Source organism: Puma concolor, chromosome B2 (genome assembly GCF_028749965.1).
Source record: "Puma concolor isolate L17-30 chromosome B2, mPumCon1.1.hap2, whole genome shotgun sequence".
Classification (NCBI taxonomy): domain Eukaryota; kingdom Metazoa; phylum Chordata; class Mammalia; order Carnivora; family Felidae; genus Puma; species Puma concolor.
This window is the reverse complement of record NC_141671.1, coordinates 133,351,390-133,366,850: the sequence shown is the minus strand read 5'-3', so window position 1 is coordinate 133,366,850 and position 15,461 is coordinate 133,351,390. Positions and strand designations below refer to the sequence as shown.

Genomic DNA, 15,461 nt, shown 5'->3' with positions numbered 1-15,461 from the left:
CTAAAATCTAAAGGAATTAGAATAGGACTTACATTAAGTGTTAAGTAAGTGTTAGTGATTATTACCTTTACTGTTATGATTAGGAAATAATTACTGCAGAACCAAGTAGTGCAATTAGTCTCATTAAAAAGGAAATATAGGGGGAGGTTATCAGGAAAACACAACAGTTGCTTAAACAAATAAGAGTTAAATTTTCCGCTACAGAAAGTACGTAGATAGATGGAGGTGGTGATGGTCCACAGCTCATGGATGTCAGGAGAGGGGTCATCGTATTTCCTTGGCTTTTTCCTCAAGACACCAGCTGCCGCTCTTATCACCACCTCTTCATCCAGTGGAATATGGGAGGAGAGAGAAGAGTGGAAGTGTCAGCCATGAGTATCCCTTCTATCTAGAAAGCTGTAACTTCAGCTCAGTCCTCTCCTGTCCAAAACACACACTTCTTTTCACTTGGTGATTGTGAGTAAAGCCGCCGTAAACAGTGATGTGCAAGTTTTTATATACACATAATAAAGATTTTGAAAAATATTTAAGAATGGGTTTGCCAATCATATAAAGCTAGAATGAGCTTTAGAAGAAACTGCCAAACCATCTTCCAGAGTGATTCTAGCATTTTTCATTTCTACCAGCAATGAGTGAGACTTCCTATTGCTACACATCCTCATCGGCAATTGATTTTGTTAATTTTTTGGATTTTAACTATTCTTGCAGGTGTGCAGTAGTCTCTGAGTTTTAAATTTTTAATGTTTATTTTTGAAAGGGAGAGAGCGTGAGTGGGGGAGGGGCATAGAGAGAAAGAGGGAGACACAGAGTCTGAAGCAGGCTCCAGGCTCTGAGCCGTCGGCACAGAGCCCCATGCGGGGCTCGAACTCAGAAACTGCAAGAACATGACCTGAGCTGAAGTCAGAGGCTTAACCGACTGAGCCACCCAGGCTCCCCTGATTTTTAAATTTTTAAAAAATGTTTATTTATTATTTTTGAGAGAGACAGAGCATGAGCAGGGGAGGGGCAGAGAGAGAGAGAGGGAGACATAGAATCTGAAGCAGGCTCCAGGCTCTGTGCTGTCCGATGCAGGGCTCAAACTCACGAACCATGAGATCATGACCTGAGCCGAAGTCGGACGCTTAACCAATTGAGCCACCCAGGCACCCCTCTGATTTTTTAAATTAGCAATTCCCTAATAATAAATGATGTGAAGCATCTTTTTATATGCTTATTTGTCATCTGTAATGTCTTTAATTTGGTGTCTGGTCAGATCTCTTCTCCACTTTTTAGGTAGGTTGTTTGTTTTCTTATTGCTGACTTTTAACAGTTCTTTGAGTATTTGGATACAATTCTAAAGTGATAGGTGATTTGCAAATATTTCCTCCCTGTCACCTGTCTTTTCATTTTCTTAACAGTATTATATACAATGTAAACCTTTAAACTTTAATGCAGTCCAACTTATCTTTTTTTTTTTTTTTCTTTTATGGATTGTGCTTTTGGTTTTGAATAAAAAGCTCATTTCTAAGTCCAGGTTATCTAGATTTCCTTCCGTGTTATCTTCTAGAAGCTTTCTATAGTTTGGCATGTTACATGTAGGTGTATAATCCATTTTGTGTTCATTTTTATTTATGATACAAAGCCTGTGTCTAGGTTCTTTTTTGGTTTTCATGTGGGCATCCAATTGTTCCAGCCCTATTTGTTGAAAACTTTGTCTTTCCTTTTTGATGTGCCTTTTAAAACTCAGTTGACTGTATTCGCACTGCTCTATGTGCCCATTCTTTCACCCACATCACACTGGGTTGGTTATGGTAGTTTTAAGCTAATCTTGAAATATTAATAGTATGGGCCCTCCATCTTTGTTTTCTTCAGTATTGTGTTGAGTCTTTTTGATGTTTTGCCTTTTCACTTACATTTTAGAATCATTTTGTTGTTATTACAAAATAGCTTGCTGTGATTTGGTTGGGATTGCATTGACTATATATCAAGTTTAGAAAACTGACATCTTTTTTTTTTTTAATTTTTTTTTCAACGTTTTTTATTTATTTTTGGGACAGAGAGAGACAGAGCATGAACGGGGGAGGGGCAGAGAGAGAGGGAGACACAGAATTGGAAACAGGCTCCAGGCTCTGAGCCATCAGCCCAGAGCCCGACGCGGGGCTCGAACTCACGGACCGCGAGATCGTGACCTGGCTGAAGTCGGACGCTTAACCGACTGCACCACCCAGGCGCCCCTCAGAAAACTGACATCTTAACAGTACTGAGTCTTTTAATCTATGAACCTGGAATACGTCTCCATTTAATTAGGTCTTCTTTGATTTCTTTCATTAGTGTTTTGTGGTTGTTCACGTACAGATCCTGTACATGTTTTGTTAGGTTTATACATTGTTTTTGGGAGGGCTGTTATTTTAAAGGGTGTATTTAAAAACTTTTCCATTTTATTTTATTTTTTTATTAAAAAAATTTTTTTAATGTTTATTTCTGAGACAGAGAGAGACAGAGCATGAGTGGAGGAGGGGCAGAGAGAGAGGGAGACACAGAATCAGAAGCAAGCTCCAGGCTCTGAGCTGTCTGCACAGAGTCCAAAGTGGGGCTTGAACCCATGAACCATGAGATCATGACCTGAGCTGAAGTTGGTCGCTCAACCGACCGAGTCACCCAGGCACCCCAAAACACTTTTCAATTTTAAATTTCAATTGTTCATCGCTGATACATAGAAGGAAATTGACTTCCATATCTATTGATACTTGTTTGGATGCTGGACATTGTGGTTTTACATTGTTTTAGAATTTCAGATTTTTTTCTGGCAGTTATTTGTGAATTGGTTTGTTACCTTTGAAGTTTATCTTGAACGTTTATAAGGTTTATATAGGTATATAGTAGTTTTTAGTGTAGGGCTAATTTAGCCCCACTACTAAACAATGACTCTTCTATGTTCTCTTTTGAATGCCCCATGTATTAAATAAGATCTCCTCACCCTGATGGAAATGCAAATGTTTCTCGGTTCTGTATTAGCTCTGCCAAGTCTTTAGCATACAATATTCAGAAATTTACTCTGTTTTTTGTATGGCTTGCCATTTGTCCTTTGTATGGCTCTATCAAATTTCATTTTATGCATCCACAGATTGGCACGAAGCCGAAGAATCTAGGAGACTTTTGTGAAGATTTAATTTTTTTTTTTTCAACGTTTATTTATTTTTGGGACAGAGAGAGACAGAGCATGAACGGGGGAGGGGCAGAGAGAGAGGGAGACACAGAATCGGAAACAGGCTCCAGGCTCCGAGCCATCAGCCCAGAGCCCGACGCGGGGCTCGAACTCACGGACCGCGAGATCGTGACCTGGCTGAAGTCGGACGCTTAACCGGCTGCGCCACCCAGGCGCCCCTCTAATTCATTATTATTGACATTCTAAATTACTAAAGAAGGTTATCAGTTGTCTTTGGGTGGGAAAACTTGCCCTATGCCTACTTCACTGTTTTCTATATTCTAGATAAAAGACATGTATTTAGAAGGTAATATGAAGGGATACCATATCACAGTGGAAAGAACAAGTGTTTGGAATAGGATAAACTCTGATCAGACATCAGATTCTGCCACAGACTTGTATAACCTTATATAAATTACTTAATCCCATAAGTTTGTTTGCTTCCTTTCTAAAAAGGGATGATTAAAAACTACTAGGGTTGTTACGAGGACTAGTTCATAAAGTGCCTAGAAGAAAGTAGTAGCTATCACTTTAAGATAGCCAACAATTTATAGCAGCTGAATTACCTTGGTCTTTCCATTTTCAATAAAAAATTCATTGATCTTGAAGAAAGTTTATGTTCATAGAAGCAGCAGTTTTGTATAATATTTGACTAATCCATACAATGGATTATATTCTAGATTATGCTACATCTTCCCAATATTACTTGCCTTTCCCATTTCTACTTCTGCTTCTACTCCAGCTATGCTATACCTTGGGGAAGACTTGGTTTGAGTGGAGGATAGATGGACATGTACTAAATAAGGGATATCATCCACATTGCAGCTGAGTTTTGTGGATACAGTGCACTCAATTTTAATTGGATAAACTTTGAGTAGAAGAACAATCTCCTAAGTATGACCTTGGTCCTTTGTTTCATCCATTATGAGGTGAGAGTCTTTCAAGAACATAGTTTTGCTTACTACACTCAAAGGAACCATCAAAAAGGAAGGAATCAAACTTAAGGAATCATTAAAAAGGCAGTAGACACAGAGGGGCCTGGTAGAGCATTACAGGAGAATAGTGTAATGAGATATGAATGACAAGGATAAGGAAACCTTTGAAGAGTGACATATGACATGGTCAAGAAAGATTTATTTTGGTAATAGTTTATTACTGTTGAATGAAAAATTCCACCTAAAAATTATAATGAAACTTTACTGTTTCTTGGTCACCTGAAATTATTGTACTATGATTTCATTTTATGATGGAGAAAGTGGGGTCCAAAGAGGTTTAGTGGATAATCTAAGCTCCCACGGTGCTAACCTATGGGAAACGCTGGCTGTGGGAAACAGCTTCTTTTAGGCATGATTCAGCACTAAGCAGGGCATGGGAATTTGGTGAATGAATTTTAATATCCCATCTACAAACTCTTAACTGTGGGACTTCACAGATGAGAAAGAGTTCGTGCTGGCTGTGTAAGATCTGGGATATCTCTGTATTATCGGCGAGAAGGGAATTGAGAGAGAATGAGAAAGAATGGGGAAGTGAGTTGATACTCTACTTACTCCAAATGATCCTTCTCTTGACATTCTCTCGGTGGCTCCCCAACTCCTTTTTCTTGAGAGCATTCTTTTTTGTGTTGTATCAGCCAAAATGACCCGAATTTTTAACAACATCAAGAAGGATCTTCAAACCAAAATGGCAAGCATTTCCTTGCCTTGTGGATCCAAACCAGTTGTACTAGACAGGAGGAAAATAATCCAGGAGTAGATATTATTGCAGTTTCTTATTCAATCTCCCCCAGTACCTGATCCTCTATCATTTGCCAGAGAGTTAATGAGAGCTGAAATGAAAATTCTTGCTGCTTTTATACGATTTGTTCACGTCCCCTAGAAGCAGAATGAGGTTCTAGCTTTAGGGTAGGTTAAAGAAAAAATATTGTTGCATGCTCACACAGTGTGGAGGGAGAAAAGTTATGAACTTTTTCTTTTTAAAGGTGGTACATTGACTACAATCTTAAAAATGTTCTTTGCTGCTCCTAAAGAAACAAAATAATCAGTTGGATAAAGCATTAATTTAAACAAGTGTAGGGGCACAAGTATAGGGTTAAGCATCCGACTCGATTTTGGCTCAGGTCATGATCTCACGGTTTGTGAGTTTGAGCCCCGTGTTGGGATCTGCATGGGCAGTGTGGAGCCTGCTTGGGATTTTCTCTCTCTCCCTATCTCTTTGCCCTTCCCTTGCTTGCTCTCTCTCTCAAAATAAAAAATAATAAGAAAATAATTAAAAAATTTTAAACAAGTATAACATACTTTATGTTGTTTAATTTGGGAAAATAAAATGCATATAGTGGAGATTTTATATTTCACTGTGTTTCTTTGTGTAAAAATAATGCTCATGAGTATTTGGGATGCGAGAGGGAGTGAGGAAAAGATTTACAGTTGGACTTAATGAGATGAGAAACGTCAGAGGAGATTTCAACTTTCTGCAAAAGACTCAGGCTCTGCTGGCAGGTCAGGTCCCCCTCGCTGGGCGTCGCTTAGGTCTTGCTATCGGCTTCTGCACAGGAAGGCTCATTAAAATGTTCTGTTATTCCGAGATCCTCAACTTGAATATTGTTATCTGGACAGTTCTCTGTTTTTTCCTCCGATGGTGGGATCCTGGGCTGCATCCAGCCAGCGTAGGTCTGTAGTATAGCCAGTATGCACCGAGTGAGAAGCTTAACATTTTCAGTTCTATGACCTTCATGTTTTTAACTGTTAAATCATAATATCACATTAACATAACATAGAGCTTTATCCTGAATTTTAGCTAATTAAACCATAGAGAATTAGATAAATGGTTACTGTGAAATCATTTTCTTTTCAGTTTAGTAAACTATAATTTTATATTATAGTTATATTATATTGTATTATATTATATTATATTATAATTATAATGATGTAATATATTATGTTGTCATAATTCTATATTGTGTCCATGAGCAAAGAAGATTTTTATCAACATTTCACTTATGATTGCCAAAATTTCTGGATGCTATATTTGTAGATTTTATGAACTATTTGTGCCTTTGGAAAAAGTTACTATAGCATTTAGATTCATGTCTTTTGCTATAAAGTACCAATTTATTACCTTCATCATTGACTGAAATCACTAAAAAATCTATTTGAGGAGCGTGACGACCGTTACCCAGAACAGTTCCAGAGCTGGAGAAATTTTGGACTCCCATTCACCGAAGATTGTATTTGGAGGTTACACTGTTATTTCCATGATCTTATATTCAGAGCTAATCTCAATATAGTCTATTAAGTTCTGAGGTTGTGCGGATTCTGAATGTTGAATACAGAAACATATTGGCTTAAAGCATCGCTTTAACACCAGTTCAGAATAATTATGAAGAAGTATTGAGCTAATACATGTGAATATGCTTTGTAAATGGAAGTAATAATTATTTTATATTAAAATATTGACAGGATTTTATCACTGGCTTATTTATATTTATCGTTTTTTAGTGATATTTCGCATTTATTTGCAATGAGGGAGTATCCTATAAAAATTTTCTTAGAAAAGCACTTTATGTGTATACATTTTTGCAAAAGCTTCAGTCTTTACTTATTCTGTTTGGAAATTTGAATCTGCAATTTTTACTTGATGATGTCTTTTGATTGTAGTTGAAGAGGTTTTATTATTTTTCAGAGAGATGCACTTAGAATTCATTAGTGAATCGATCTAATTAGGTGTGAGGAATGTAGAGAGACATAATCCAAATCAGACTTAAAACAGGGAACTCTTTTAGGTACTCTGCTATTACAAAGATGAAAAAAAAATACTATGAAAATAAAAATGTATTAATTTCACTAAACTTCACATTTTAGTCTTGTTTAAAACCTTATTTTGGTATTAGCCATTGAGAAAGGATGTATATAACTTTCCCTTCCTCAATTAGAAAAAAATCCTAACAAATCAGAATAGGTGTTTGATTCACATATTCAACTCAACACAATTTTGAGGCTCAGTTATCCACCTGGAATTGTAATAGGTGCTTGGAAACAACAGTGAAAAATTCACAGCTCTTGAACTTAAGAGATTTATATTCTAGCTGAGAAGGCAAAGATTTATAATCAAGGAGGGACCGTGACAGAAATCTGAAAATCTATATGCAGTGATGCGGAGGAAGTTCATCCCAGTAAGAATTCAGGAATGGGAGAGGGGTTAGGGAAGTCTTTATAGAAGGGATAGTGTTTTAAACAAACCTGGTATTTAAAGAAAGAGGATCTTCCCTCATTATTTTTTTCTGTAATTGTGAAAGTAAAAGCATCAGAATTATTTTTAGAAATCAGCCAGATGTGAGAATCATGGTTTTATTAGAGTGAGTGACAAGGGAAAAGCCAAAGTCTGGGGTTCAAAGGCATTTAAGTGGTTAGGCCTTTTGTGATAGGACTCCCTGGAAGGCCTGTGATGGGTGGCTGAGCTGTACAGGGGAGAGTGCTTTGGGGGCAGCTGGTGAGGGAGGTGGGAATGGGGACTGCAGGAGGGAGGGGGGCATCCTCTGTGGGGGGGTGAGTAGGGCCTTCTTTCCTGAGGCCTAGAGGACTGAGGCAGGGACAGCCTTTCTCTCTGCTTTGTTCATTTTGAGCCACTGCTGTTGGCATCTTTTCTTTTTCTGCAAGTGTAATTCAGGGAACTCTGTAGTGAATTTTCTAGATGCATCAGTGATTCCCTAACCTGACTGAGCATTAGGATCACCTGGTGCATTAATTAGTTAATATACAGTGCAATATTGATTTCAGAAGTAGAATTCAGTGATTCCTCATTTATATACAACACCCAGTGCTCATCACAACAGGTGCCCTTTTTAATACCCATCACCCATCTAACCCATTCCTCACCTACTTCCCTCCATCAACCCTCAGTTTGTTTTCTATCATTGAGTCTCTTGTGGTTTGTTTCCTTCTCTTCTCCCCCCCTCCCCCGCCCCCACGCTTCCCATCTGTTCATCTGTTTTGTTTTTTAAATTCCACATATGAGGAGGGATACCTGGGTGGCTCAGTCAGTTAAGTGTCTGACTTCAGCTCAGGTCATGATCTCATGGTTCCTGAGTTTGAGGCCTGCATTGGGCTCTCTGCTGTCAGCACAAAGTCCACTTCAGATCTTCTGTTCCCCTCTCTCTTTACCCCTCCCCGCTCACATTTTCTCTCTCTCTCTCTCTCTCTCTCTCTCTCTCAAATATAAACATTAAAAAATAAATTCCACATATGAGTGAAATCATATGATATTTGTCTTTATCTGATTGACTTGTTTCACTTAGCTTAATACATTCTAGCTCCATCCATGTCATTGCAAATGGCAAGATTTCATTCCTTTTGATGGCTAATTTCCAGTATGTATATGTGTGTGTGTATACACACACACACACACACACACACACATCTTCTTTATCCATTCAGCAGTCGATGGACATCTGTACTCTCTCCATAGTATGGCTATTGTTGATAATGCTGCTATAAACATTGGGCTGCATGTATGCCTTCAAATCTGTATTTTTGTATCCTTTGGGTGAATACCTAATAGTGCAACTGCTGGATCATAGCGTTGTTCTATTTTTTTTTTTTTTAAATTTTTTTTTCAACATTTATTTATTTTTGGGACAGAGAGAGACAGAGCATGAACAGGGGAGGGGCAGAGAGAGAGGGAGACACAGAATCGGAAACAGGCTCCAGGCTCTGAGCCATCAGCCCAGAGCCTGACGCGGGGCTCGAACTCCCGGACCGCGAGATCGTGACCTGGCTGAAGTCGGACGCTTAACCGACTGCGCCACCCAGGCGCCCCTATTTTTTTTTTTTTACATTTATTTATTTTTGAGACACAGAGACAGAGCATGAGCAGGAGAGGAGCAGAGAGTGAGAGACACACAGAATCCGAAGCAGGCTCCAGGCTTTGAGCTGTCAGCACAGGGCCCAACACAGGGCTCGAACCCATGAACCAGGAGATCATGACTTGAGCTGAAGACAGATGCTTAACCAACTGAGCCACCCAGGCACCCCTACTTTTAGTTTTTTGAGGAAACTCCATTCTGTTTTCCAGAGTGGCTGTACCAGTTTGCATTCCCACCAACCGTGCAAGAGGGTTTCCCTTTCTTCGCATCCTTGCCAACACCTGTTTTTCTTGTGTTGTTAATTTCAGCCATTCTGACAGGTGTGAGGTGGTATCTCATCATGGTTTTGATTTGTATTTCCCTGATGATGAGTAGTGTTGAGCATCTTTTCGTGTGTCTGTTAGCCATCTGGATGTCTTCTTTGGAAAAATGTCTTTCACATCTTCTGCCCATTTCTTAACTGGGTTGTTCATTTTTTGGGTGTTGAGTTTGATAAGTTCATTATAGATTTTGGATACTAAAATCATATATGTTAATGCAAATTTATTTTCCCATTTTGTTGGTTGCCTTTTAGTTTTGTTGATTGTTTTCATTGACCTAGTGAGCTTTTAAAATGTTAAAAACATTTAAAAAATGTTTTTATTTGTTTATATATTTATTTGTTTTTGAGAGAGAGAGAGAGAGCAAGAGAGTGAGCGGGGGAGGGGCAGACAGAGAGGGGAACAGAGGATCTGAAGTGGGCTTTGTGCTGATAGCAGCGAGCCCAATGCAGGGCTCGAACCCATGAACCATGAGGTGCCCCAACCTGGTGAGCTTTTTAAACATACAGATTCTTGGGTCAATTGCAGATTTATGGAATCTCCAAAGGTGGAATCTAGAAATTCATTTATTTAAAAGGAGTTTTATTGAGATCTAAGTTACATGTCATAAAATTCACCCCTTTAAGCGTAAAATTCAGTGGTTTTTAGTATATTTACAATGTTGTGTAATTAACATTAATTCTCCAACATTTTCACAACAAATCAATCCCCATTTCTCCTTCCTCCATCCTCTGGCAACTGCAATAATATATTTTCTGTCTCTGTTCATTTGCCTATTCTGAATATTTCATATAAATGGAACCATACAATATGGGGCTCTTTGTAACTGATTATACATTCTTCATTCATACTTTCATGATTTAAAGACACTAGCTCAGTCACTTAAGTAAGTTTGTAGAAGCATAACTTCTTAGGCTGGGCTGATTACATCATGAACCCCTGGGGTGTGACCAGCATTTCCTAGTCTACATCCTTAAGAGATTTTGATTTAATAGTTCTGAGACTGGCCAGGGAATAAGAATTTTACAGTTTCCCAAGGTACTTTTGAAAACCAGGTGGTTTGGGAGACCACTGTAAGGGATTCTGCAAGTTGCAATAGTTCCATTCAACCCATACCCCACCCCCAACCACCTCTTTTTATTTTCATCCTACTGCTTCTGTTATGGTTTGGTTTCTTGGCATTTCAGTGGCCTTTTACAAGATCTAACTCCTTTGTGTCCCTTCTCTATTCAGTCCTTCCTCCACACTGCTACCAGGATTATCTTCCTAAAATACAAATTGGATAGTGTCACATCTATGATTAAAAATTCTTTGATGATTTCTTATTTCCTACAAAATGAATCCAAACTTCTTACTATGACCTTTGAGGCTCCTCACAATCTGTCAATTATCTACTTTTGTCTGCACTCCTGCCACTTGCTGAAAACAATCAAGAGTTCCAGCCACCCAGACTCTTTATTTCCCCCCAACATTTCATGCAACTCTTTGATAATGCTATCGCTTTTCTTGGATTTCTGTCACAGTTGTGGCAGTCTTAGATCTGCAATGAACCATGCTATGTTATTCCATTGGCTTTGGTGGAATAATATGAAAATCAGAGGCGGCTTCTTCAAATAGTTTATACTTATGATACAGTTCTTAAATACAAATGATTATATGATGTAAAATTATTGAATCTATCTAAACCAAACCTTCTGGTTAAGGTACAACACCCATACAGGCATATACTTATTTCCTTGGATTAGGGATACAGGGGATTAGTATCTTAATCTCTATGGGGTGTCTGCCATGGTCCGTTGGTGGCATTGTAGGCCAGATTGCTTTCTTTTTCTCTGGCAGCTGCCGAGGCCATCCGTGTTGGTTGGACTCAGTATGAAGGCTTTCATTAGAGCTTCTGGTCAGAGGCTCAACTTTCCAGCATTAGCAACGGGAAGGAATACTATGCAGTCTTCCAACTGGAGATCTTATGGAGCTATGAAAATTGTAGCACACAGTTTAGTGAACTCACATAGTTTTAGTCATATACAGTAAAACTTTGGACTGCAAGTAATTTGTCCTGTGAGTGTTCTGCAAGACGAGCAAACATTTCTAATAAATTTTAACTTGATAAATGAGCAATGTCTTGCAATATGAGTAGTATGTGATGCTGAATGTCACATGATCACAACTGAGCCACTGGTTCTCATTCTCTCTCTCTCCTTCTCTCCTTCTCTCTCTCTCTCTCTCTCTCTCTCTCTCTCTCTCTCTCTCTCTGTGGGATTGTGAGTGATCATCTCCCATGCTCAGATGTTTGGTCTCAGGCCGCAGTGTTAGGCAGAAATAAATGATTTTTCAGAACATTGGAAGGTGCCCACAACTGGCACTAGTGTATTTTCTGTCACTTAAAAGCACCCATGGACTGTCCTTTGCTTTTCCAGACAAGAGTAAGCTAGGAGTGCTTTGCTTCCTTCTATGTCAGGCTGCCTGCAGATACAGACCCTTTGCTGCCTTATTGCCAGTTACATTAAATACAGTATATGACAAGAGTTTATTAATACTGTACTGTAGTCAACATCCATGAGAGCGTGTACAATGGCCCTCATGCAGAAAAAGGTTGAAAAGAAAGGCAGTAAGAAGAAGGAGATGATTACAGTGGAAGTTAAGAAAGAAATCATCAAGAAGTACGAATGAGGTATGCGAGTGGCTGAAATTGCAAGATATTATAAGAAATCCACATCTGCATCTTGTCTGCAGAGGAGGAGGAGAAAAAAGCGGACGAATCCCTTACTTCAAATGAGATTAGGGAGATATGTAAAATGTGGGAAACAGTGCCAAATTTTGTAGAAAAGCACCACCTGAATAAGGCCGTAGTAGTGTGAGCAATGAATCTGTTCAACAACAATGCAATGTCAGATTTTCACAAAATCCTCAAAAGGAGGCAAAAACAAATGTCGTTGGATAGATTCCTTGTTAACGTTGCGAGAAAAGAAAAAGAGTCCATTGGGCCAATAGACAGCAGTGATTTCTGTGAGTGATAGAGAAATTTGTCCTACACAGTAACCTTCCTCTCTCTTGTCTCCCTCACAGCAGCCACGAAGGTTTTCAAAGTTAAGTGAAGGTTAATTTGTTTATTTTCCTTTATATTTTGTATTTTTTATTATTTTGTATTACATTACAGTATTGTAATCATTTTTAAGTGTTTTTTTCTTACTTTTTTGAGAGAGCATGAGTGGGGAGTGTCAGGGAGAGAGGGGGACGGAAGATCCAAAGCAGACCTGGTGCTGACAAGCTGACAGCAGCAAGCCCAATGTGGGGCTTGAACTCATGAACTATGAGATCATGACCTGAGTCAAAATTGGACGATCAACTGACTGAGCCACCCAGGTATCCCTATTGTAACCATTTTTATATGAATATTTTTGAGTTGTGGAACGAATCATCTGAGTTTCCATTATTTCTTATGGGGAAATTTGCCTTGATATAGAAGTGTTTTGGATTACAAGCATGTTTCTGGAATGAATTATGCTCGAAAACCAAGGTTTTACTGTATACGATTAGTGCCTGTACTGGCTCTGTTGCCCCACTCAACTGGTTGTGGGTTTGACATACTTTGAGTTAGGCAACCCTGACATGTTGATCCTGGATATAATTTGTGTACCACTCCCACCTCCATGGCTATGGTTTTATGTATAGGTACATTGAGCAACCCTGCCATACTGCTTCTGATCAGATGTGGTAACCTGCAGTAGAAACAGGCAGCTTTCAGGACTTTGTACTGATAAAGTATTATGTCAGTACTGGGACTTGGGACCATAAATCAGAGTTATAAACATTCGAAATACGTTTCTACTTGTCTAATACATACTCGTGTAGATCTCATGTGTCTGACCTCTACATACTCCAAGTCCTCTGGCCTTCTATGATAACCCTTTCTTTTAACATTTAAGTAAAACTGCTTGAATTCCCATCTGGCAGACTGAGAGATCTGACCTCTGTCCTTTATGTTACCCAGAACCACCTTTCCTCAGCATATTTGGAAAAGGTGGGGTAAGGCATACTGTTAATTGTTTGCCAATGTTCACATCCTCTCCCTCTGGGTGAATTATTCTTCTTTGCTCTGTTGAAGAAGAATATCTTTGTCATATGGCTTGCTTTGGTTAATAAAATATAAGAGGAAATGATGTGTGTCACTTCCTATTGCTTTGCCGCACTCCTTTCTCTCTGCCAAGAGATTTCTATTGATGTTCCAAATAGTGACTACTCTGTCTGATGATCCCAGCCTGAAGATGATGAAATGTGAAGAATGGCCCTTGCTTAGCCAATCCACAGTGAACTCCAGCCCAGGCAAGAAATAAACCTTTGCTCTTCTAGGAGACCGGATAACTTAGGTGTTTATTATCATAGCATGCCCTATGATCTAAAACAATGCCTAGCACTTGGCGGGTGTTCATTAAATACTTGATGAATGAATGAACTTGAGCAAGGTACTTTCCAGGTGTCTCAAACTGTTATACTAAAACTGTCTTCTCATCTTCAGTGTGGTCCTGGACTAGTGAATAATAGAAATACACTATTGTCTTAAAGCAACAGTGTCTAAAAGACATTTCAGGGGGACAAAAACATTATTTAAAGTCGAAGGAGACATGCATATGATACAGAATAGAGCACAAGTCTCACAGGAATTTTTAAGGGAAAAATACAAGTCTTCCAAGAATTTTCATGACAGTATGGAGTACTGCTTCAAGCTATGTTCCCAAGACCCCTTGGAGATGTTTGAGAAGCTTTGATAATCGCCGAGTCTCTGTTTTCTCTTCTCTGAAATACTTCCTGGCTGGAGACCTCACTGCCACCATCTCTGAGACGGCCGTGACCCTGATCAGCGGGCTCAGTGGCTGCTGCAGGTGCGAGCAGATTGCCGCCAACCAGCGGTGCAAGGGCATGGCAGACTGCATCGTGCGCATCCCCAAGGAGCAGGGCGTGCTACCCTGACCTGGCCAACGTCATCCGCTACTTCCCCACACACGGCCTCAACCTGGCCTTCCGGGATAAGTACAACCAGATCTTCCTGGAGGGGGGAGGGGCGTGGACAAGCACACACACTTTTGGAGTTATTTTGCCGGTGATCTGGCCTCAGGTGGGGCACCTGGAGCCACCTCCCTCTGCTTCATTCCCCCCCCCCCCCCCCGGCTGGATTTTGCCAGAACCCAAGTGGCAGCCGACATGGGGAAGTCTGAGCAGGAGTTCAAAGGCCTGGGGGACTGTCTGGTAAAGATGACCAGGCACCGGGGCCTGGACCACGTCTTGGGGCAGGGGCATCACCATCGTCCACCCGTTGGCCTACTTCGGCGTGTACGACCCAGCCAAAGGCATGCTCCCGGGCCCCAGGAACACCCCCAGACTGTGACAGCCGCGGCAGGCGGGCTCTCCTGCCCCTTCGACACCGTGCAGCTGCGGGTGATGATGCGGTGGGGGCACAAAGGAGCTGACGTTACATACGAGAGGACCCTCGACTGCTGGTGGAAACCTTCCATGAGGAAGGGGGCAAAACCTTATTCAAGGGCACATGGTCCAATGTCCTGGGGGCCAGGGTGCGCCTTTGTGCTGGTTCTGTACGCGAGCTGAAGAAAGTCATAGCGGTGTGCTTCCCAGACACGGGGACCAAGGCCATCACGTAGAATACTTATGTTAGGGACCACTGATATTCGAGAAATTCCGGTGTCCTTGCTCGGCCAGATCACGTGTAGAGGACTGGGGAAGGTTCTAAAAGGAGCTCTTTGCGATGGACCATTGGCACCAGATTCCATGTATTGGTTGTGGAGGCTGGGGTGGGAAGGGGATTTAGGACCTCTTGGTGAGACCACAGGCAGTTCCGCCACACTGACCCTAGAGTCCAGGTGCTTGTGGGACCTTAGTTGTGTTTAAGCACTTAAGAATCGTGTCTCCGTTTGTACTTAAGCACTGTTCTCTTTTGCACAGCCGAATGTTTGCAATTATGTTTCATGTCCAGCATTCTCCTGCAAAACCATAAAAACTGGGACACAGAGAAAAAAACAAAACAAAAGAAAACAGGACTCTTGTTTGGATAAGAGTAGGCAGAGGGTCTTTCAGGGGGGCTCCGTGG

The 15,461-nt window shown here is 40.4% G+C and overlaps 1 protein-coding gene and 1 pseudogene across 3 annotated transcripts in view; both read left to right on the top strand.

Annotated features, from left to right (window-relative positions):
* The window catches only part of EPM2A (EPM2A glucan phosphatase, laforin), a 167,251-nt gene that overhangs the window by 59,950 nt on the left and 91,840 nt on the right, over positions 1-15,461 (top strand). The window lies entirely within an intron of this gene.
* LOC147581269 (ADP/ATP translocase 3 pseudogene) lies at positions 9,004-15,371 on the top strand (annotated as a pseudogene).